The 23545-nt window shown below is 39.2% G+C and overlaps 1 protein-coding gene across 7 annotated transcripts in view; it reads left to right on the top strand.

Moving 5' to 3' along the window:
* FLRT2 (fibronectin leucine rich transmembrane protein 2) overlaps window positions 1-23545 on the top strand; it is a 100960-nt gene that overhangs the window by 41173 nt on the left and 36242 nt on the right. The window contains exon 1 of one of the 7 annotated variants that reach the window (XM_027571150.2): window positions 13837-13941. The exons of the other annotated variants lie outside the window; for them this stretch is intronic. The gene's annotated coding sequence lies outside the window, so the exon portion shown is untranslated. Of the gene's footprint in view, window positions 1-13836; window positions 13942-23545 lie in introns of those variants that run through there. 7 annotated transcript variants of the gene reach the window in all.

Raw genomic sequence — 23545 nt, 5'->3', positions numbered from 1 at the left:
CTCCACTCTTAAATCTAACTGATTCACCATAGGTTCTATGTTAACATCTTTCATGGCTGAGTCATGTTTTTAGACATTTTGAACTTCATAGTTAGCCACCTAGAATTGTTCAACATAGCCTCCATGGGAGGTAAGTTCTCATTAATTGTAAGTGGAGGGGTGTTGGGGAGTTATAGTAAATGTCCAGAATATCACAGGAAAGAAATTCTGCCAGTAGTAAGAGAAGGAAACACTTTCTCCTCCATCACTCCTACCACAGACACAATGCACACACACACACACACACACACACACACACTCACATACACACACCTCATATTCTTGGAAGCAGTAATTGAGTTTTATATTCAGTAAAGTGCAATTAGATTTTTCTTTACTCACTTTTAATGCTGTGTTAACATTTACTGATACAATGAAGAAACAGCTTACATCTGTTGAGTTAATTCCTGATTCAAATGTGGATTTCTTTATGTTATGTTGTGATTGGACAGTAGTTTGTAGCTAAGGAGTTTACACATTAGCTAAGGATAGAACTCATTCAGCTGTTTCAGAAAGGATGGAAGGAGGAATTCTTTAAAAATGACAGCATGGGGTGAATTCTGGCATCAGGAGTCAGATATTCTTTGTTGTGCTTCTGGATTGCTAATTTAAAGTGAGTGATTTCAGTGTCTTCATCTGGGTAGTGAAGAAATGGCCCATGATGATATTTTTTTAAACAAGATTTGGGTTTCCATGATCTCCTTTTGACATTCTCAAGTTAGCACTGTCTTAGGATTTCAGACATCTGATCCACCTCTAACGGCTTGATGGGGTGATTTGAACCATCAGAGAAATCAAGCTTATTGTGTCTTCCTCATTTCTTTTTATTAGTCTTGGTTAAAACAGTCATTCTCAAATGTGTGTGCATCAGGACTCACCTGGGAGCAGGTAAACATAATGCTGTTTGGCAGCATCTGTAAGGGAAAGTCTCAGAAGTCAGCATTTTCACAGAGCTTCTCAGGAAACCACAAAGCACACTAGTGATTAAGGACCTCTGGTCACACCATTCACCAGCTCAAGAACAGTTCATTCAAAATTTCCTCATGACTGCTTGATCATAAGGTTAGTAGATTTCATAAATAAAAATACAGGATGCCCAGTTAAATTTGAATTCTTGATAAACAGCGATTTTTTTTTTTTGCATATATATGTCCTATGCTCTGTCTATATCTTATTTTATTTTACCTGGCAACCTTTCATGCTATAGAAATTCAAGGCTGTCTTGCTTCTTTCACAACGGTCAATACTGAGAGGTCAGAAAGGATCCTGATACAGAAAGAGGTGTATGGAGGCTTTGGTATTGCCTGTTAACTTGTATCTTGATCCTTTTGAGTATTATATTAGAAAGAAATTTGAAGATGCCTTTTTTTATCTTTTATTCATTTTTGTGCTTTTATGCTGCATTTTGTCAGTGTTGCATTCATTGTCATTTCTTAAATAAATTGAAGGGTTTTTTAGAGTGCAAAGGAATTTAGCCACATGGCTCTTATTAATCCATCACTTCATGTGGAAATTTGTTCCAAAGCCTCTCATGTGGGTACAACCACCTTCTCCTAAATTACAGAGCTCTATTTTGATGCGAGGCTTATGAGGAACCTAAGACCTCCCTGTTGACCAATTTGTTGTCTTCCCCAAATAGTTATTCCTCAAAATGGAATATTTTCCACTGTCATTGAATTGAATCTCTTTGCTCTCCTTTGGAAAAAATTTACCCAGGACATAAGTGGGTACAGTAGTCAACAAAGGCATTGGCCATCGTTCAAGAGGAGACCAGGTCATTGCCAACAGCACTAAAATTCGTTTCCACTGAAATTGATCTCTGGGTATCTCTCACCTGATTATAGACTGACTCAGCAGGAAAGGCCTGTAGTCACTGGGTAAGCAAATATTTTCCCTTTGGCTTTTATTTAATAAAGTTCTTACACGTGATTTTTCTATGCACTTAGTGGGTACACTTGTCTTGTGAATATGGCAGATGCTAGCACAGAGCCTGTAATAGGTGGTTGCGATTGCCAAGGAAATAGTTCAGCTGGCTGGACCCAATCTTATCATCACCCTGAAAGTTGTTGATTCCCAACATTTGCTCCTGGGCTTTTGCCATCTCACTGAGATCTCAAAACCTGGACCCAGATCATCCCATATGGTCCTTGTGTGTGAAACAGTCCCAATGTTACAGTACAGGTAAATATCGAATGCGTATATTGGTGCCTTGGAGTGGAATATGGGTGGGCAGAGCAAGGGACTTTGTGACTTACAACCCCATTTCTAATTTTCTGGAGCTGATGACAATTTGATTAAGGTCTTACATAAATATTTCTTCAAACTCTAACAGTATCTGCTAGTACCTCGTCTCCTCCTCAAAACACTGTTTTAGAATGGATTAAAGGCTTCTGCAGCTCAAGAAAGAAAAGATGGTTGTCCCCAAATTGACTCACCATTTTTGTAAGTACGAGTTAGGTTGGAACTAGGGAAATGAGATGGTTCTCTGCTTTGGAACAGGCATGTGGGCCTCCCCAGTAGGAATCCCATGCAAAGGGCAGCTAACTGGATTATGGGAGAGGAACAGTTTGGATTCCCGAGACGCCCCAACCAACACTGCCTACAGCAAGTATTGAAAACCCTGCCTCGGACTACCCTTCTCCCCGTGGGGCAAATGACTGTTGCAGGAGCCAAGCACAGCCGCATGCCCAGCCCCAGTGAGTGTGTGCACAAGGAAGACAGAATGGGACCTGTCTTTGTTTCACCTAAGCCACGTTCTAGCCCTACTTCCACTGCTCAGCACCTTCATTTCCTTGTGTCAAATTGTCCATCTGTAAAGAGGTGATAATACTACCTACTTGGCTGGGCTATCCAGAAGGTTAAAGCAAATCATACACATTAAATGCTTAGCGCAATGTCTGGAGACACATAGCTTTTAAGGAGTTCAGTAAACCTTAATTCCCTCTTGCCTGTAAAACTCCATTTGTGAGGCTATATTCTAGCATTGGAAATAACGCTTATTGCACTAACTCTTTAAGAAGTGATGCACGGCCTTGTTTATTTATCCTCTGCACTTTCTCTGATTACTGATCTACCATTGGGTTCACCGGTGACCAGTCTTAAGCTAAAATGGTCTTCCTTTCCTTACAATTTGTGCTGTTACTTGAAATTCTGGTCGTGAGGGGCAGCCTCAGAAACTCATGACCAAAATCATAGTTTTTTCGGTTTCTTTCAGATTCACTGCTATTTTAATTACATGTGTTTTCTTATTTTCCTTTCAAGACAAGAGCTATGTATTTTCATCACCATGGTTATCTTCTGATGCTTTAAAGTATTTGGCTGTTTTCCTCTATTTGAGCATAGAGGCAGGGTGCTGTACTTTGTCTGAAAGTATTTACTGTCTCCCAAGAGTAGACACAGTGACTTACATTTATAAAGTGCTAAAACATTATCATTGTTTTGTGTTTGGTGCTTGCAAACTCAGAACTTTACATGTTGTTAAGAGCTTTCAACACCCTCCCTTCCTCCTTTGAAAAATAATCAGTATATTGCCTCTAGCATTCTTTCAAGGAGAGCCAAAGATTGCGTTTTCCAATTTCTGAGAATCTAATCCCTAAAGCAATGTCAGTACAAACTGCTTGTAACTTTTGGGGCTAAGTTAACAATCCATTTGTCTTTTTTGTTATCAAACTCATTCAGATTTATAGATTACAATATTAAAACCAATTGCTTGCTTGATGGTGGTTATATTCTATTGCAGTGGAGGAAGGGCCATATAGACATACCTCGAAGGCATTCCAGATCCCCAAGAGCATGGATCTACTATGCTCAGAAGGCAGCAAACATTCTGATGGCCAATCCCAATCCTTGACCTGAAAGTCACAAAATGAGCACATGGTTCGTATTTTTATTCAGAAAAAGTGAAAAGCCAGCTCTGCCTATGATCTTAAATGTTGTTATACCTTTAAATATAGCTCAGGACATTTGCCAGGAAACTGTTAAAAACAAAATGGAAATTCAAATCTCACTATAAATAAGGAGTGATTTGTAATGCATTGCCCTTGCATTTTCATTTTGGGTTGGCAAATCGGAAACCTGTGGGATTCCATTGTGGGTGACCCATTTAAATAATTTTTCAAAGGCTACCAATTCTTATTTTTCTGATGTCTATGTTTGCTGTTGGAGTAGAAAACTCCAAAGCTGAATCGATTTTTTAAAATGTATTTTTATATTTTGTCTGTATATGTAAAAATGGAGGCGAGGAAGTGAAATGATTCATTTGAAATGACGTATGAATCCATTTTCTCCTGAAGTGCTCTTACCGAATTCCTGTTGACATTCAGGAGAGTTGAGTGCATCACGAAGAGGAGAATTCTAGTCACAAGCCCACTGTTGCTGTCGTTAAAAAGGAGGTGCACAGGATTTTTATTAATTCCCTGCATCCATGCTCCCCTTCGATATTCTGCTTTCTAGGCAGTATGCTCTTTATTAGTCAACTGATTAGCCTCTGAAGACCAGGCCCTGCCTTCAATTTGTGTTCTACTTCCTTTAATGTCAATAGGACTTGAGCGAGAAGGTCGACAGACTGGCTAATGGCAATCACTACCTTTGGAGAGAGTTTGTCAAGCTCTGAGTTGAGGAAAGAGTCGGATATTTTTATTATTGCCTGGGATGCTGCCTTTTATGTTGTCACCATGCACAAAAGGATACCCAGTCTTTTTTTTTTTTTTTTAAATACATCCACACTCCCCCCCCACCCCATTTCTATGTGTAACCATTCGGAAAGTTGCAGATTTGTGATTTGTGCCAGCACGAAAATCACAGGTGCACTGTTAACTAGGCAGTGTAAAAGCATATTGCAAACATTATTATCAGATGAGAACATCTTTATAAGTCTATAAGCATTTTGAATAATAATGGCAGCAGTAACAATGATAACTGATGGATGATAAACCCAGGCTGAGATGGCTAAGTGGCTGCTTCTGAGAAGTCACCTTGTAAATCAGAGGCAAAGCGGCAGGAAGGATGCTTTGGCCAGACTTGCAGGCAGAACCTTCTACCCCTGACACCAGCAGGAAAAATAGATGCCACCGCAGAGTAGGGCAGATGAGGATCGGGGAATGTGACATGCCTTTGTAAGGAACTGTTTGGTTATTTCACATGTTTACTCTATGTAGCTCAATGTAGGAGCATTCTCTTACAAAAAAAAAAAAAGAGTATGGCTTCAAAGTATAGACACACACAAAGTCACAGAAGGGATGCTCAAGAGTCACACAAAGATGCTGTATTGCAGAGTAAAATACTCCTGTCTTTTCATGGTTAAAGGGGCAAATCAAGTCTCATTGAAATCTCGATGGCTGGCCCTGCTTTGTAAACCCAGACTAGCACTCAAAAACCTGCAACCCTCTTATAAACCTTGGAAATTTCTGCGCAGCAGTAACACGTCCCTCCCAGTCGAAACCTCATATCTTCTGATCCTCCCGGCAGCCCTGGTAGAAACCAGCTTTTGGAAAACACTTTGAATTCTTTTTTTTTTTTTTTTTTTTGAGATGACTGACATCCGCAGTGAATCTCTGCTCTTCTTCTACTCTCCCCTAAGCATGAGGTCCTTCTTCCAGCTGGCCCCGATGGATCTCATGCTCCCCTTCCTCCCAGATCTGTCTTTGAAGTATAGTGGCTGGTGGGCGTGGGGGGCCAGAGGGGAGGAGTGGGAGTCAGCTGAAATTCATGCTGCTTGGTGGGATTACAGGTTTCTCCTTCTCTCTCTCTTTTAATGTATATATTTACTTTTATTTTGAAATGTATGCCTTCTCTTGGCTAAAGTAAGAGAGAGTTGGTCTGGTTTTAAAGAACACCCCCAGGGGCGCCTGGGTGGCTCAGTTGGTTAAGCGACTGCCTTCGGCTCAGGTCATGATCCTGGAGTCCCAGGATCGAGTCCCGCATCGGACTCCCTGCTGAGCAGAGTCTGCTTCTCCCTCTGACCCTCCCCCCTCTCATGTGCTCTCTCTCTTTCTCATTCTCACTCTCTCAAATGAATAAATAAATAAAATCTTAAAAAAAAAAAAAGAACACCCCCAGAGCCATCTTGTTTATGCATAGTTGACTGTGACAAGCAGCTGCCCCCAAAGTCATCAGTGCCAGGATTTGGAAATTGGACGTAGACCCCTTTTACTTAGGCATAGTTATTTGGGGGGTGGACAAGGGCTGGGAGGTGTCAGAAAATTTATAAATGCATCCTGATGCTCTCTCTTCCCCAATATCTCATTTTCCAGCTACCCGGAGAAAATTACTTTACCTCTCAGAACCTCAGTATTCCTTATCTATAAAGTGGAAATCAAACTCTTAGCTCAGAGGGTTGTTTTGGGAAGGCTAAAGGACACAGTCTTTTAAAGCCCTTTATGTAGTTTCTGGTTTATTTTAACAGCTTAAGTACCTGAATCCTTTGTCATTATCAGGACCAGGTTTATAGTGCGGCATATTTTTACTGAATATGTATGGAGATACAGAGGCAAGATTTGACAGAGTCTTCCTTAAAAGCAACACCATTGGAATAATAATGAATACCCTTGTGAATCTATATGCCAATAGTCCAGATGAGGAGGGCGTGGTCATCCAATGCCCAGGCTATTGGAATTTCCTAAAACAAGTATTTCTCAAAAGGGGATGCCTGGGTCATTTGTAGATTTGTCCTTGAACACTCAGCAGTCTGGTTTGGGTTGTCTCAATTTTGTCACTCAGATTTGCATCTTGTCTTTCTTTCTGTTTTTAGTTGTTTGGATTTCTCCCAAAGTATTTGTGGCTAAAATTCCTTTTGGACTCTGAGGCTGCCTTTTTTACATAAGCCTTGGATTGGAATCAATAGAATGTCAAGATGCCAGGCACATTCAGCCTAATAGCAGGTGGGTGTCTGCTGGACAGTGCGTCGCCTGATTTGCCTGACAGTAGCAAATTTAGGCCAGAATTAATGAGCCAGAGAAGGTGCTGTTGGTGTTGCAGGATTTTTGCAGAGTTTTCAGAAGTAATTTTGTTTTCTCCTTCTAATGGGATCATGTTTGCTCAAGACGTTTGTGTTAACGTCCATGCCTGTGCGTGTGTGTGTTGTGTGTATATGTTTACTGTGACATAGAGCTGATTTATGATTCAGAAATAACCTTGACACACACACACACTTAAATATTGAGCTCATAAACCTCAATAGAGTTGAGTTTAAGTTAACAGTTTGTCCCAGACTGTTTAGTGTTCAATGAGAAGAAAACACTCAAATGCAGAGTGAACCCCTGAGGTTTTTGTTTACACTTATTGGGACAGATTCCTGTTGTATGAAGAACAATGTCAGAAAACAACGGGTCAGCAGAAGGGAGGTCCTCTGGGTTAAGGGAATGGAGTTATAACCAGGGACTACTGTGTTTTTCCTGCTTCTGCTGTGTAAAAGATGTTTAACATTGAGAAAACCACCTGCCTTTTGACTTTCTTTTCCTCTGGGTCTTTACTTATGTATCAGGGAGTCAAAAAAAGACTAAATATGGAAATGCAAGTTAGGTAGCTGGTGTACATCATAGCTTTCTAGCTCATCCGTAGAGAGAGAAGAACACAGCAATGGTTCTGGTTTCTTCCCTGCTTATATTTTAGTTGGTCTTTTTGTTTTTCTTACTCTGTGTCTTGCAACAGGCTTTCTCTTCTTTCAGCATTGGATTTCAAACAGAAACTCAACTCTGGAACCTATGCTTTCTAATCCTTGACCAGGAATGCCCTTTAAATTCCTGTGACCTCCCACAGCGGGATGATATTAAACATCCTGATCTAGATTTTGGCAGAGGATGAATAAAATGGAAATGAGGCTTATGCAAATTAGCTTCCCATTTGTTTGGAGATGGTCTGGGGCAACAGCAGTCATGGAGTATTCCAGGATTCTAGAACAGAGCAAGCGATGCTCTGAATGACAAGCCCGCAGTTTCACATGGCTCATTCCAGGATGCCACTTACCCCAGAGAAGACCGGCTTCTATATTTAGTGGTCAAAGAAAGGAAAACAATAGTTTGACAGTGCCATTGAGTCCCAGTTTAAACAGTTTAGAAAATTCTACCACGTCTCCACTTCTCGGAACAAACTGATGGTTGTTCCCTTCCTTTGGTTCAAAGCCCTAGTCCTCATGGACGTTCATAGTGATGAGTGCAGTAATGTTGGCATTGTAGATTGATCCAGGATGAAGACTTCCATTTTCTTCTGGAATAAAAGGTTAAAGTCTCCCTTTGCACTGATGATAAAGTTTGTTTTATGGTATCGATTATTTTTAAATTAATAAAAATTGATTTCAATAATACAGTTATCAATATTTATTCAGGAAAAAGGTGTGCATATTTATGGGGATCATGAAGATGGTACCCAAAGTTCCTTTGCCACAATTCATTGAAATGAAAAAAAATGATCCAGTATTTGGGGTCATTTTGCAGGGTTATTTCTTCATATTATGCTATCCACAATTAGGACGTCTGACAAAAATGATTCTGTCATTTCATTTCAACTTGGGTCGTAAACTTTGAAGGGATGAAGACTTGGCTGTGGAAGACACCTGTACCTGTGAGTGCGGATACAATCTGGCATTAATTTTTGTTTCCCTACATTGAAGGACATGGTTTTCTTTTTGTGGAGTTCGAATTTACCCTGGCTTTTTTTTTCCCCCCTTGGAGTGTCGGCAAATGGAGAAGTATCATCAGTGCAGTCTATTTGTGGAAAGAACACAGGCTTTGGAGGAAGAACTAATTTTAAATATTTATTTGATGATTATTTTTCTGAATCTCTAAACTGTACATAAGAAGTCCTTCTGGGGGGCGCCTGGGTGGCTCAGTTGGTTAAGCAACTGCCTTCGGCTCAGGTCATGATCCAGGAGTCCCTGGATCGAGTCCCGCACCGGGCTCCCTGCTCGGCGGAGAGTCTGCTTCTCCCTCTCCCTTTGCCCCTCACCCCGCTCATGCTCTCTCTCTCTCAAATGAATAAAATCTTAAAAAAAAAAAGAAGCCCTTCTGGAATATTCTTAGGAAGTTTAAATGAGAGGATATTCATAGGGAACAGCACCTCTAATCTAACAATGGAAGATATTTAGTTCCCACAGCTACCACCCCATATCCTGTGTGATATACCAGGCTTAAGGTATGCCCAGGTCCTGCTCTTAGATGTGCAAGTTGGTGGTAAGGCAAAATGAATGGGGTTTTGATATCATTTTATTCAATAGCGAGATGAGCATTTGTTTGATGTGATATGTCCTTACAGTTATATGATGTGTGTGTATGTGACTGTGTGGGAGTGAGAGAGGACAGGGAGCAAGGGGTGATGGTGTGTTTTGACTTAGGAGCCCCTACAAAAGTGGTAGAAAGCTTGAGTTGGGGAAAATAAGGGAGAAGTAGAAATGTTTTGCTCAGTTATTCTTAGGAATCTTTTTCAGCCCCATTCATTGATTTTCATTTGTTCTTAGTGTTTGTTTGAAACAGTAGAGCAAAGTGGTTAAGAAGTCTAGAATCAGGCCAATCTGGGTTGGAATTCTGGCATTTATTAGTATTTATCTTGAGTCCGCGACTTATCCACTGTGGGCTCAGCTTCTTCATCGGTATAATGGGAATAACTAGAGAACCAACTCTGTAGTGCTTTTGCACACATTAAATGAAGACATCTGAAGTGAGCTGTCTGGCACATAGTTAGGCACTCAATAAATAAATCATAGCTGCTGTTTTTTTTTTTAAAGATTTTATTTATTTATTTGAGAGAGAGAGAATGAGAGATAGAAAGCATGAGAGGGAAGAGGGTTAGAGGGAGAAGCAGACTCCCTGCTGAGCAGGAAGCCCGATGCGGGACTCGATCCCGGGACTCCAGGATCATGACCTGAGCCGAAGGCAGTCGCTTAACCAACTGAGCCACCCAGGCGCCCTAAATCATAGCTACTGTTGTTGTAACATTACTATGATGTGTATAATGGGGATAATAGTCTGATCATATGCAGTTATTATGAGGATTACATGAGATATTCATGCATTGATTTGTCCTGCAAAGAAAGAGCTCAGTAAAGTCTAGCCATTTTTATTATTAACTCAGGATGAAAGCACCTAATTTTGAGAGATGCTAAGTAGTGGCTGTGGAAAAGAACACCATTTTAAAGAGTTCTGGGAATGTTAGATATATTTTAATTGTTTAATATATTTCTACAAAATTCTGTGTAATTTTTTCAGGAAAAAATGCACAGTGTTTCACTGCACAACTTTGGAGGTTAAAGCTAAGCTTCCTGCACAAGCCCCTCCTGTGACTTATTGAAAATAGAAAGCCATCTGAAAGAAAAGAACCTGCAGAAAAATTCCCGTGTGAGGAGTAAGATTGTGCTTGTGAAGGGTTAGGGCTCTAGCACCTGTATGCAGAAAACCCTTGAAAGATAATCTCCACAAGATGCTGAAAATTACTTGGTGGGGCCGGGGGCAGGGGGTGGGAGGCCTTTGTTGGGGAGATTGACCCCGAAGGAAAGACTGCCTCTCCCAATATTTCCAAAAATAAATACTTAGAGGGACATTTGTTTGTGTATGATGAATTAAATTTTATTCATATAATGTTTATAGTATGCTATAATCCTTAAAGAAGCAGGGGTAATGAGAAAAAAAAATAGGAGGTCCGCACATTTTATTAAGTTGGAAAATAAGGAAACACTTTTAAACCTTTCAGAATCCTTGTTTTTGGTGAGCTGGAATGGGCAGATTTCCCAAATACTAGCAATCAAGGAATTAATCCGTTGAGTGACTGATGGGCAGTCTTTCCCATGATCAGAATTCAAATGTGGGTTAAAGCAATGAATTTTGGGAGCAGAACACTCCCATTTTGGCAGCAGTTACTGGGAGCTCCAGATACACCCAGAAGAAGGCAGTGGATGCCATAGGGAGAAGCTCCAAGCCCGTCCCAGAACTCCTCCTCCATGAGGTCAGGATCAGACTCCCGGTCTGGTTAGGGGTATTTCTTCAAGGCATTGTGCAAAGAAGAAAATATCCCTTCCTTTATATAATATGAGCACTGCATTTTGACTACAGTGCTCTGGAGAGAGCAAAAGCTGAAACCTCCTGAAAAATCAAGGACAGAAGGAAGAGGAAGTGGGCCTTTCTTAAGCTAATCAGAATCTGACAATGGACAGATGAATGTTTTAAGAATAGGCGGTGATTGGAGCTAGTTTTTTGGTATTGATTGGCTCCTGCGGTGCACTGGACTGTTTTTATCCCTGCACTAGGATTTATTTATTTATCCCTCTGAGAATAAGGGCTACCCTGTTCCCTGGAAGCTGTGAGCTTCCATTCTAGGGAAGCCTCCACAGTGAAATTACTCTGTCTTAACCTCTCCATTTAAGCACCTGTGAACTAGGGCTCCTTAGCTACTTGCCTTACAAAATGCAAGTGTTGATTAGTATTTGCACAGGACTAGGAAATGTCTTTTATGAATGGGATGTGCTCACACCAGGCTGTACAGTGTTGACCAGGGGCATTGTGCTTGTGATTGTTTAAATAATTAGCAGAAGAAATGACATGGAAAAGAAACACTGGAAAAATGTGGGGTAATGGTGTCTTCATTCTGTACTTGCATAAAGCAGTTGACATTGAGGGCTTAGGTTGGGTGACTGGACGCGGTCAGACTTGTCGGTTCTTCCTTCGCCATTTATGTGGCTCTTTCTTCCCTTCCTGTCTTTCGGGACATGCCAATATGCCCTCCAGAGCCACAGAGGACAGACATTCTTCTCTGGACTCCTGTGGCCGCTTCTCTGCTCCCACAGCAGGCCTGCCTGGGTTCAACAGAGAATTACTCACTGTGCAGAAGCTGGCTACAGATGCCCGCTAACACAGGGTTCTGAGTGGCACTGAAAGCTGCTTTATGAGCCTTGCAGAGTCGGTGTGCATGTATGCAGGTGCACGTTTGTGAGAAGACTGGGGTGTTGGGACATCGCTGGCCTGACCTTTGTCAGGCCCTCTGTGTGGGAGCTATATGAGGTTTTTGTGCCCCCTGTTACTTTTCATTGCGAATGGGGCATCGTCCAAAAAAGCGTGGACAGGGTGGGCTGGAAGTGCAGGGGGTGGGGGTGGGTATGGGGAAGGCAATGAATAAAGATATAAGAGCACGGAGGAAAAGCAAGAGACAGGCGAGGATTTCTGTGGCAGGGTGAAAGCATATTTATCTTGGAGCCAGGAAATGTGGTGGACCTTCTACAGCCACTGCTGCCTGGCCCTGTGACCTTGAACCCTGGTTTCCTTATTTGTAAGATGGGGGTCTAAATAGGTGGAGGCAAGATGCAAGGGAGACATAATGCTTGTCCAGTCATCTGTCATCAACACTCAATAAGTGTCTCTAGTCCCCGAGCCTTCCGAAGCCCTCCCTCTGCAGGTCTGACTGAGGTCAGTATCTCTCCTCTGTGTTGGAAGAGCAATACTGCTTGTTCCAATGCTTCATTTCTCTTACTAATCTTTTTCAGATTTGGTCCATCCCAGACTATCATTTTTCAGGACAGTATTTATATTATCGGTATGCTAACCCTGCCTTCCCCAAAGGAGGCTCAATAGTGTTCATTTCTAATGGAAATACTAAAATTATCCTTATTTAAAAAACACGAAACTTATTTCTGACCACAAATATAAGACGCATTTATTTGCAGATACATAAATAAATCCAAAGTGAAAGAGTAAAATAACCAACACTTGTAATCTCAGTCCAGAGAATCATTGTGTGTGTGTGTGTGTGTGTGTGTGTGTGTGTGTGTGTGTGCACACGCACGCATTATATATGCAGGAGGGTATATGTGGTGGGTATTTTATTAGGTATGCTATTACTTAATGTGTTATTTAGAGTTCTAGATTCCGCAAAATAAAGTTTGTTGAGATTAAGGATGGATGGATTTTATTTCCTTCATATTTAGGTATATCTAAATCGTCAGAGATTTGACAATGCATTTGGTCCTGGAAGCTGTGACCAGGTTTAGCTGAAGAGCTGGGAAACCAAGGATGGGCAGTTGCATTTTGTTTTCTTTTCTTCCTCTAACTTTTGAGGAATAATTGACGAATACAATTGTATATACATTTTCCTTTCTTAAGGTTCTTCAGGAATACCATTGCTTCAGCCTTGCTGCTAGTCAACAATAATGATAGCAAATATTTTTATATCATTAACCTCTTCGGCATTGGTTCCACTTGTCACGCACACATTTATATAACATATATACACACATGTATGTTTTATATATATGCACACATACATATGATTTATATATAATTCTTTTTATAGACGAGGTAAGTGAGGCACAGAGAGGTTAAGTAACTTGCCCACAAGTCACACAGCCAGTAAACAGTGAGCCAGGCTTCAATCACAGGGCGCTGTGCAACTTGAACTTTTATCAACTCCACTGACCTCATTGACGATACTGATGTCAGAAATAATGCCCAACCAATGGGCATAAAGTTTCCATTCTGCAAGATGAATAAGTTCCAGAGATCTGCTGTATAACTTTGTGCCCATAGTTAATGATAGAATATGATACACTTAAAATTTTGTTGAGAGGTCCTATTCATTGTTCTTATTGCAATAAAATGAAATTAAAAAGAAAAGAAACAATGCCCCAAATTGGTGTCCCATAATCCTGATAAAACTCACCTCTACTTACATGACGATTCTTCCACGGTTTAGGAATTGAAAATATGATGTTTTGTTCTATTTATTTCAAAGTAAAAAATAAAAGATAAAATGGGGTCTTTGTTTATTTTTTTTTTTAAACAGTTGAAGTTCAAACACCAGTCAGGCAAATTCTCCTGGGCATGGTAGACGTGGAATCAATTTAGTAATGATCCTGTCATTTGTACAATGGGGCCATGATATTTCTCAAAGTCAGAAAGAAGTTCACATCCAAAAGGTCAACACAGGAAGGTAAGCTGGTTCTCATGGAATTTAGGTAAATCAAAGTAATTCCCAGGTAACATGTAAATGTTAACAATAGCAGAGATTTTTTTTTTTAATTATTGGAGTTGGCTTTCCTTTATAAGTCAGTGTTCTCTAGTTTGGCTATAGGGGAATCTCACTATTGTATATAACCAATCTCACTTGATATTTGGCCTTTGGTTACGTCTTAGGTAAGGTGTTATAATTTCTAGTTTTACTATCAAATGAGGAAGCTCAGTTTACACTGTTTTCAAAATGATATTAAAAAAACACATTTACATACTTCTAGCGTTTCAGAAAATAGGCAGAAATAGATGTTAAGCCTGAAACTGCTTGGTCATCCAGTTTGTAGATGGCTAAGGGATGAAAAAAAAAAAAAAAAGCAGAGTTCATCTTGGTCACTCTAATTGACTCCGACAGCAGACATCAGTGTGCCAACCACTCCAAAGAATTCTTGTGGACAAGCTACTTCTGCTGTCCGAGATTTTTCTTATTTGTTTTGTTTGCTCATTTGATGTATAATCTTGTGGTTTCTGGCCCCCTTCTCCATCTAAAGCAGAAAAACATATTGGATTCTTAGGTCATTTTAATTGGAACTTGCTCTTCAAGTCCTAACTATTTCAACAAATTAAAGGACTTGACTAGAATTCTTTTTTTTTTTTTTTAAGTGAACACTTTGCTGTTGCTCAAACCCTACCACAGGGTCAGCAGACAAATGCCATCTGTCTCTTTAGATGTGGTCACAGTTGACAGTTCAAAAGAACAAAATCAAAACACTTTAAGACCTGAAATCAAAACTCATCCTTGGAAGAAGAGCTCATATTTCAAAGATGATATTACAATGATAATAATTTTAATATCCCCTTTTAGCATAAATTTTTCCTGTTTAAACACTACCCACAAGGCTATATTGTTTTCATCATCCTTTTAGTGAGATCTCTGGAACATTTGCCTGGTGAATGATAAGGAAACGTTCTAAACGTGCTTTATTTTAGCTTCCTTTTTTTAATTTTTGGTGATGGGATTAGATTAAAATATTCTGGAATGAACCACGTTTGACTATTTGAGTCCTGAATTTTATTTTGTAGTACTATGACAACTTGAAATGAGTGATTCCTGTTGTGGCCTTTTATGTTTTCTGTCTTCATGCATTGTTAAAAGAAAGACACAAGCGCTGTTATTAATACAAATTAATAAAAAAAAATACTTCCAATCCAATCAGCCTTCCAGGAATTGGATGAAGTGCTTTGCTTGGATGATGTCTTATATTATCTTCATCCACCTTTCAAGACAGATTCTGCTACATTACTATTTTTTACCTTTATGCAGATCAGGAGACCTGGGCTTCCAGAAGGTCACTAACTTGGTCAATGTTCTATGACTAGTTCAGGGTTTCTTCCCAACAGTGCAATCGACAGTTTGAACTGAAAAGCTCTTTGTTGTGGGGTGTGGTGCTGCTTCCTGCAGGAGACTGAGCAGCATCCATGGACCCTACCCACCAAATGCCAATAGTACTCCCAGTCATGACTTGAAAATGTCTCCAACATTGCCAAATATCTTCCAGGGGAGGGGGGCAAAAATGTCCTCTGTTGAGAACCAATGCACTGGTTATGTGGTGGAGCTTGGGAATGTCTTAGGTTAATTCCCTACGTCTTAGCTCCTCCATTGTACTGCTTCTCTCTGTTCACGTAGCACATGGCTACAGCTCTCAGCTCTTCTTGCCTCTTTCTCTCCCCTGCCCTTTCTTTTTTTCTGAACTTAGAGTTTTTGCCCTTAGTAAGTGGTCACTATATCTGCTTGTTCATCTCAATGATGGGCTAAGTGCAGTGATAAACACCTTCCTATTCTCTTTGTGGGCATAGTCAGTTAAAAAAGGAGTAGGAATCTACACATCCCAAAGACAATAGCACATGCAGAGCAGCATGCATGAAGAAACATACAGTGAGCATTTTTTTAAATTGCTCATCTCACTTGCCTTGCTGAGAATATGCTTGGGTTATGTAGTAGTCATGTGTTCATGGAGTAGACTTCGAATCACTGTTGCCTGAATCGTCCACGTTTCCTCTTTTTTTGTTGTTGTTTTGATGAAATGAGAATCATTCTTCTATCATAATGCCTCTTACTTTTGGTTTTGGAGAGTGGTGCAATGTTCACAGCAAAACACTTTGAAAAGAATTCTGAGGCATCCAATTTATTGAAAACTCAATGTAATTTTTGAAAGACAAATCATTATTCAGTGGAATTGATTTTCAAGATGAAATGGCCCATTTGTCTGCCATTGATATATAAAGTTGAAGAAAGCCAGGAGGTAGCAACACAAGGCTCTCCCAAGCTATCCTCAGCTTGGTTTCAGTTTTCTCAGGATTAAACACTTTTTCAGGCTTTATAGTCACTGAGGACTTGGACAAATATCATTTTGAAAAAATGGAATGAAAACACACATCAGTGGTGTTTTGATGTTGGTGTCATCTGTTTATTTGACAGAAGCTGAGGACATATCTTGCCCTCTTCCAGTGTAAGTGTGTTTGAAGTGCATTGTCCTGTGGGAATTCATTCTCCACAGAAAGTCTGCCGTGAAAAAGAGTCTGAACTCTGAGAATCTGAAAATGCACAGGCAGGGGAAGGACCACAGCCCTGTCTGTTGCTTGGTAGGTTATGGAGCAGGTTCTTATTAGCACTTGAAACGTAACTTAGGTGAATGCTTAGGTGATCAGAAATCCCATCACCTTCAGCCTGCAAAATAGCCATCAAATTGTTTTTGTCAATTAGCATATCAAATAGCTGAGAATAAAACAAACCTTTATATACTTAGGTTAGTAGGCAACTAAATGGTTCTCCTTATTGCTTTTGATTTATTGAGTGGCAGGTGTACATGAGTACCTAATTTATAAATGAGATTCAGTTTTGTCTACTAAATATATAGCATTTTTATTGCTTAATAAATATTTCTTGAGCTAAGTCCTGACTCTTATGGATGTGAGGAATAAAGGGGCATTATGCTTACATAGAATGCTATATAAATTTAATATACATTTATCTTGTTGTTTTAAACACATATAACAGTCAAGAAATGAATGACTCACTCCACTAAATTGAAATAACAGAGTAAATTGCAAATTGATTTTTTAAGTGTCAAATTAAATATCTGTCTACATAGTAGTTGATTTCACCCTGCCTGAAATGGGTCATTAAAATAGATGGGACAGAAAGAAAACAAAAATCTTTTATAAGTTTTTTTTTTTTTTTTAAAGAAAACACGTGATAGGATAGATGGCTTTCTTATTTCTTAATGTTAATCAATACATTCTGTGACGACAGAAAAGAAAATAGAATAAGGAAATAACTCTAGAAAAGGAAGGAGGCAGTTTCTCCTTTGTTCTGCCTTTTACATCATCCCAGGGGCCACATCCCCGCTTTCTCTCCCCATCTGGTAGCACTTAGGCTGCAGGTTGTGGGACACACAGTGTATAATGACCTCCTCCCTTCTTTCCATCTTTAACAGGTAAGAAGAATTGGTACACCCTTTCACCTTTGATGATAAAAGTGCATCAATTCAGAATAAATGGGGTCTGGTATGTGCAAAGAAGAATTGTCATTACTTGCTGAGTCAAAAACTAACCACATGAATTCTGCACCTGTTCACACAGGATGCCATGCAGAGTGCCCTGAGGGTTCTAGACGTGGAGAATATGCTGCTTAGCCAGTTCCATGAGCTCAGGGCTTTCTTCACAGTCAATCCACAATATTTTAAAATTACATAAATATTTCACATAATATTTTCAAATCAGTGGTTGGAAAATACACAAAATATGTCTTCATCTACTATATAGACTACAGATCAATTCACATCTGGATATGGGTAACATTTTCTCTTCCTTTTAGGCTGTGTACAGTTGCCACTGGCTTATACTCTGATTTGTTAAGCTGATGTTAACTCCAGAAGAAAGGAAGAAAAGATGATTTGATTAGATGTCTATATAAAATATCTAGATTAAGTTTTCATTTATTTGAGCATAACTTTCAAATGGTTAACTAATGAGTTTTTAGACTTTTCTTGAAACTTTTAAGTTTGTTTGTTTGTTTTTTTAATGCCTGTGTACTCTACTCTGTGTTGCTTTTGAAATTCCATGAAGCTAACAGCTGCCTCTCCCTCATGATATTCAAACTCTGTTTCTGTACCTCATCTCCTGGCTGCATAGCCTGTAGGTTAATTTAAGGTTTACCAAACCTTTCATATGATTTTTTAAATACAATTGGAACTCTGTTGATTTGATAAGACTGAAACATGTTGAGCCAAAAACAGTAGGTGCCAGCAGAATTTTAAATATGTATTTCTGGGGATTGGAAATATTGAAGGGATATTGTTGAATATTTATAGTCTACCTGGGAGCTAATTAATAACGTTTTATAGATTTTGGGCTCTTTACACCATTGCCCACCTTTAACTATTTCTTTTGGTTATTTAGCATTATTTACATGGCTCTTGTCTTGTATGTGGAAAGTACGTGCATGTGTGTCTTTTGAGTATGATGTGTGCCTGAGTAGAGTTTCGTTGAACTACTTCCCCTGGTATCCTTGTGCCCAGTTCCCTCCTGCCTGCAAGTCTCAGCTCAGATGTCCTGTTGAAAATGCACACACTCCAGGGTGCCTGGGTGGCTCAGTTGGTTAAGTGTCCAACTCTGACTCTTAGTTTTGGCTCAGGTCATGATCCCAGGGTCCTGGGATGGGGCCCCATGTTGTCTCCACGCTCATCGGGGAGTCGGCGTGAGATTATCTCTCCCCCTTTCCCTCCGCACCACCAACCTCTCCCACCCAACCCTGCCCCAGCTCTCATGTGCACACTCTTTCCTGAATAAATAAATGAATCTTAAAAAATAAAATAAAATAAAATGCACCCACTCAGCCCTTCCCTGAGCTCTGAAAGAAGTTCAGCCTTTACAGTTGCCCCAGTCTCTATTTCCATTTGAGGAACATACATGAAGCTTTTATGTTTTAGTACTTTTGATTCTAAGCCCCTCTCCTATTTACATTTCATATAATCCTGAAAAAACTAAAGTTTTCTTTATAGTTCCATACACACCCACACTAAATTAGTAGGAGGTGTGTGTGATATGTCAGAACAGCCCTGGGTTTTGGGAGTTGCATAATCCTAGATTCAAGAGCTGATGATGGTTATAATCTGTGTGAAGTTGAGAACATTATTTCACTTGTCTTAAATTTAGTTTTGTTTTGTTTTTTTTTTTTAAATCTCAAAATTGGGTTAGTCATAATGACCTACAAGTGATTTGTGAGGATTAGTGGTAGGATGTAAAAAAATGAGAAGGTGGGCTTGGCATTAAGAATGTGCTCAGTAGTTGGTAGGCACACATTTTGAATATATATATGTATGCTTATTTATTTTATGTTTGTGTATATGCACATAGCTCTGAGAAATCATGGATTTCAAAGATATAGAAGAAAGAATCCTTTGAAGTCTATATGAAAAGAGCTTAGGAATTAATGTCCCTCTTTTATCCAAGCTATAAGTGCCTACCATGTTCAAAGAGCATCAATAAGATTAATATTCAGAATTTTCTTTGAAGTCCTAATACAGAAGGGCCTGGAAATGAAACCCATAGCTATTTCTATAGGGGGATAACTTAATATCAAGTAACAGGCCCGGCGGATAAACTAGGCCATTTCTGGTTCTCTATATTTTCCTGCTTTTATATATACATTCTCTCAGTGCCATGAAGAAGGTTGAGAGGGGTTCAGTTGACTGGCAAGAGGTGAGTGTGTTCCTTGCTTGGTCTGGAGGTTAGAGTCAACTTCCACAAATCCCCTAAGGGTAGGCTTGAGGGCCTTTGAGAATTCTGCAGTTCGGATTGGGCTCATTTTCATTCATCTTCAGACAAGCTTTAGGCCTGCATCTCTCAGGAAATTATAGTTCATTTTTTGACTGTTCAGGAAGGACCTTTTAAAATACTGCACAGGTCAGGGAGGTGGCATCTCCCCAGGGTCCAGGAAACATCTCCTCTGAAGTCCAGAAGTGGTTTGTTTTCACGTGCTATCTACTCTTCCAGATCTAGAGAATGACCGAGAACCTGTCCGCAGGGATTGAGGTGGGAATCATCAGCCCTCATCCTTACAGAAAGAAAGTTACAATGAATCAAGCATTTCTGTAAATATTAAAACAGTTGGACACACCCTTTTCATGTAGTTTGTTTTTGTTTTTGTTTTCTTCTTTCTGAGATGCTCTAGCACATTTGCTATTTGCCCTGCCTCTGCCTTGTAGAGTCAGGGATCAAACGAATCAAACGAAATTAGACACAAACACAAGACAGGCTTTTTTTGAAGTAACCTCTTCTTCTTCCTTTTCTTTCTTTTTTTTTTAATGTAGAAAAAGAACTTCAATGTGAGAATTTATTTTTTGAATTTTTCCAATGCACAAATAGAATTTCAGACTGAAAAATTTTGAAGTAACTGAACCCATTATCTTTTGAAAGACTTTTTTTTTTTTTTTTTTTTTTTAGCATTTTCACTGTTTAAACTCTTTCTGCCTATCACCATGGTACCTGGGAGAATTTGGATATTTCATAGACGAGCAGTTACCATGCAACTGTAGAGATCAGAACACGCTAGTGGTGCCTTGCTTGTTATGTGATGTGTTGACTTTCAATTGATTTTAAGCACACTTTAAATGGTAATGAGAATGCTGAGCTGGGAGATAGCATATGGCTTGAACAATTTGACTCTAAGAAAGCAAGCAAACATTTAAAAATGATAGAGTTTCCTGATAGTGAAAGTCAAGGTGAAATCTGAATGTTTGAATGACAGACTATTTCTTCCCTCTCTATTATTTTCAGCTGCGTCTTTATTATATTTTATTCTGTTAATATGAAAAAAATAAAGAGGAAAACCAAAATTTGCTATCGAAGTTGGGATCAAATTAAATATGACATAAGGTTTTGTTCAAAAGGTATGACTCCTCTGGTGCTTTTGAACTCAAATCATCCTTTCAAGCAAAATTTAATATGAAAAGTCAATTAAAATATAATAAGGAAAAATGTAGTTCAAGGAGCTGGAAAATGAGAGAAAATGTATTCAGGCCATGAAAGAAAGATGAAGAGAAATATTAGCTATTTAGGCATGAACTACATTTATGTGTATAGCACTCAGTATATATTCTCTGATTAACCGAGAGAACTGTGTGAGTAAATGAGATGAGCCACTTGGAGATATATGCTTTCCTCATGAGGAAAAACATCATGGGGGTGTCATTCCTGAGTTTGTTTCCTTCATTTGTTCTACTAGATTTTACTGACTGCCGTTCCCAGTAAATAACAAAAATCTGTGATTTCATTTTTTTTTCCTTAAACTGTCCTATTTTCATAGTTTAAACTTAATCCTGGAAATAAAATGCAGTCGGTCTTTGAGAGATTTCAGGGCTTAAACAACTCGTGAGAAGTCCCGTCTGTTCACAGATTCACAGAAGCACCACGCTTCTCTACAGTTCACTCACTCACTTCTACTTCTGCAGAAATCTAAAGATATTGGCAAATTATACAGTCAGATGTGGGACTTAAAATTATATACTGATAGCATGTTACAGCTGAATGCGATTGCAGAGAGGTTATGCTCTGGTGGCATTTTTTACACCAACAAAATTGATTTAGAGTCATAAATGAAATTGCTGCAGTTGGGAAAGATCTCCTCTGTTTTAGACTCAGGTTGGTAGCTCTATCCTTGTTACTATTTAAATGTAGTTATTTCCTTTGAAACTCTTTTACTGTAGTTACTTCATGTAGAACAGCTTACATCCAGTGATGAAAGTAATGATTATCATTTATTGCGCACTCGGTCCATTCAGGCGATTTACTAAGTAAACACTTTGTATAGATCCCCTCCTTTAATCTTTATACCCACGTTGTAAGGAATTTTTGGATTAGAGGAATTAAATGATTTGCTGAATGTTTGCCTACCGTTCATTAATGACAGAAAAGGTGTCTGGACATACAAGTCTGTCTGACTCTATTTATTCATCCTTGAATTAAACACATTTCTTAATTGAGTAAAGTCATTCTACTGGAATTCTAAACTTCCTTAGATTTTCAAGTGATTTTAGGTTGCAGAGTACAAGCCATACTTATCAGAACCCAGGTACTAGAAGCAGGTTCAGGAAACCAAGTCTTGTCTGTCGTCCTTCCTCATCAACACATTAGAGTCCCTCTATGTATTGTGGGGCTTGGCTTCTGATGGTAACATTCAGATGCTTGGAGAAATTTCTTTAAATGTCAAAGCTAATTCTCAGTTGAACCCAACAGGTGGCACTCCATCCCTGGGACTCATGGGATTTTCAAGCTGAAAGAGACCTTAGGCTTTGTAACAATCTTCTTCCTATTATGGTTTTAATACTCAAGAAGAGAAATTAAATGACTCCCCTCAGGGCCACACATCTAGTTAGTGACAACACTAAGACAAAGACCCAAGTCTCTGGAATCCATGGCTTTACCTCTTTCTACTATTCAGACAGACTTCCTTTAAAAAGTATTGTCGAGTAATAGATTTAATCATATCCAACATATTTCATGCAGCTGTACATCAGGGTGAAATAGGGGAAGTGGTTTTTTGTTTGTTTGTTTTAAATTCAGATGGCAAATGCAAATGGCTTTTGGACCCATGAAACACTCTTGACTCAGTAGGCTAAAAATATTTTCCAGTGTCAGAGATGGCCATGTTCTGGTTGTTTCATCCCTAGACCATGCTCAAGAATAGTATTAATAACCACCATAAAGCTGATGACTACCGTAGATAAACCATGTTGCTATTGCTAATTTTTAAAGTAACTCTGTAAGGTAGATATCATTATCCCTGTTTACGGAGAAAACCATGACTCAGCTTAGTTAAATGATTTTTACAATGTCATATAGCTACTCATGAGAATATTCAGGAGCTGAACGCTGGTTTCTCTAACTATAAAGCTTACGTGTTTCCCTCTATACCACGTTGGCCTAACAAAATTAAAGGTAATTAATGCTAAAGAATTATTAAGTACATCTAACAATGCCACTCACAGCAAAATTAATTCCTCCTTCTTAAATTGCCTCTTGGACATTCAGTTTAACCATCATTCATCTATGTTTTCTTTCTCTCATCAGTGAGTTAATGAAAGCCTGTGTATTTTACACGTGAGGAAATCAGGTCACGGGAAGATTAAGTAACTCCCCCAAGGTCACACAGCCAGAAAGTGGCAAATCTGGGATTTCAATCCAAGACCCAAATAAAAAAGATAGGCTGTATCCAGCTATGAAAAAGTTTAAATGACAGTATCTCCACAAGCAGTGGAAATAAAATTTTGAGTGGGGCAATACAATGATACTCTCAGGATATTCATATAAGTAGAGAGTGGTTAGAAAGGAGAGACGGGACAAGGAGATATGAGACAAGTGTAGTTTAGCTCTTTATGGGGTTATCAGCCAATATATGAAGAGGGAGTTATAAAGGAAGAATTGACCTCACTAGTGACTCATGTCGGTGGTAAGTTAGGAGGAAGTAGAAAGAGTGGGTGCCACTACTGTGGGTAACTGAGGGGATGACCATGTCTTTGGTTGAA

Source organism: Zalophus californianus, chromosome 6 (assembly GCF_009762305.2).
Source record: "Zalophus californianus isolate mZalCal1 chromosome 6, mZalCal1.pri.v2, whole genome shotgun sequence".
In the NCBI taxonomy this organism is placed as follows: domain Eukaryota; kingdom Metazoa; phylum Chordata; class Mammalia; order Carnivora; family Otariidae; genus Zalophus; species Zalophus californianus.
Note: the sequence above shows the minus strand (reverse complement) of the source record. Positions and strands in the feature narration are given on the sequence as shown.